The following is a 2,072-nucleotide window of genomic DNA, read 5'->3' on the forward strand; positions in this document are numbered from 1 at the left end:
TACGATAAAAAATGATAAACAGGTTTAACGTGCGTTATGCCCGTTCATCCGTTCGCCCGTTCGTCGATCACATTTCAATAAAAAAAAATTCAACACGATGAACACACAACGCGATGACAAATCGACGACGACTCGAATGTGAATGAAAAAAAAAAATTAATTATTATTAAAAACGTTATAAATTTACATAAATAAAAAAATTAATCGTGGCAGCAGATTCAAAAAAAAAAAAAAAAAAAAATGGAGTCGTCGTCGTCGTCGTTTCAAGTATCTCTAAACGTAAAAATAATTTTTAATTAATTAAATTTAACACAAGTAAAATTCAATGAGATTATCACGTGGTGGCGGTGATGGTTTATAATCCTTTTCATTTTCTTCTTACACGTCACTATCCGCCCCCTCTCCCCCCTTTTCTCTTTTTCTCTCTCGTCAATTTTGGGTTTAAAAAAAAAAAGATGCAAAATTAAATTGCAGTGTGTAGTTACCAAATTTTCCTCCTTTTTTCTTTTCCTTTCCTCCTACCCCCCCCCACCGTTTTCCGCGTTCTCAACACGCACAAAAAACGCACGCGTAATTATTATCATTATCATCATAATTATTTACCTTCTCATAAAAAATGTAAATAAAATTAAATGTAAAAAAAAAAAAAAAAAATTAAATTTCCCCTTTTATAATTAAATTAAATTAATTAATTAATTAATTTTTCCCAACTCTCTGATTTATTTTATCGTTTAATTACTTTTTCTAACAAAAAAATTAATAATAATAATAATAATAATAATAATAATAATAATAATAAATTTTCCGTTGATTTTCGTTCGTTTCCGTTTACTTCCGCTCGTTTCCGTTATAAAAATTCACCTGCTGATGATTTTATTTATTTATATACATATAAAATTAAAAAGGATTAATTACATATCCGTTTGAATGTGAAAAATATCACATTCGATTTCGATTTATCGAAATTTTTATCTCGATATCGAATTTAAAAAAAAAAGGCGCGTTTTTTTTCGAAATGTAACGTATGGTCGGTTGTTTGTTTAATGATGCGATTTAAATTTCGAACGTTACGTTCAATAAATGTGGCAACGTCGCATCCGGTGAAGAAAAACCAGTGAAAAAAAAGTGAAAGCGTGTGCTGCTGTTGCTCCTGCTGCTGCAGCTTCCCGAACGCGCATTGTTTTAAAGAAAAACTCTTTTTCGATATTTATTAAATTTTGATTGATGTGTGTGCGTGTGTGCGTGAGTGCGTGCGCTGATTACGATTATATAAAAAGTTTTTAATGTCAACGTTCTCAGATGCGTGGTCAGTCAATTTCGAATTAACAAATTGGTCAATTCAAAAACGGTTTACCTTTTACGAGAAAAAAAAAATTTCTTCGTGTAATTAATCTCAAAGCCTAGTTACCTTTCAGACAAAAAACGCGTTAAATTTCACGAAATATCCGTGACCTTTGACCCAGACATTCTTTTTTTTTTTTTTACTAACGTGATAATTAAGAGAATTGTAATAAACGAGAGTGTGAAAAATTCTTACGCAAAACAAACAAAAAAAAAACAATTTTAATGCACGCAACGGTATAAAAAAATGGCGGACTTTAAAAAAAAAAAACCCGCGAAAATTTAAAAAAAAAAAAAAAGGAAAAAAACCGGAAGTCGTTTTTTTTTCCTTTTTCTTTTCTTTTTTTTTTCGATCCACGCGTAAAATTTTATTTATTAAAACTTTTCATTGTTTCTTGTTAACAAAAAAAAATTATTATTATTATTATTATTATTATTATTATTTAACGCCGAGTTTCGTTACCTGTTAATTAAAGTAATAAAAAAAAAGAAAGAAAAGAAAAAAACTTATTATTATTATTATTATTATTATTTTCGTTTTTCGTGCTTTTCAACCTTTTTTTCTTTTTTATATATATTTTTTACTTTATGCACTTAATTTAAAAAAAAAAATAATAATAATAATAATTCTACGGAGGATTATACAAAGGAAAAAAGGAAAAAAAGGAGGGAGTAGGGAGGGAGAGAAGGAGGGAGAGAGAGGAAGGGATGGAGGAAAGGAAGAAATTTTT

The sequence above is a fragment of the Pediculus humanus genome, genomic scaffold, assembly GCF_000006295.1.
Source record: "Pediculus humanus corporis 1103172108307 genomic scaffold, whole genome shotgun sequence".
NCBI classification, from domain to species: Eukaryota; Metazoa; Arthropoda; class Insecta; order Psocodea; family Pediculidae; genus Pediculus; species Pediculus humanus.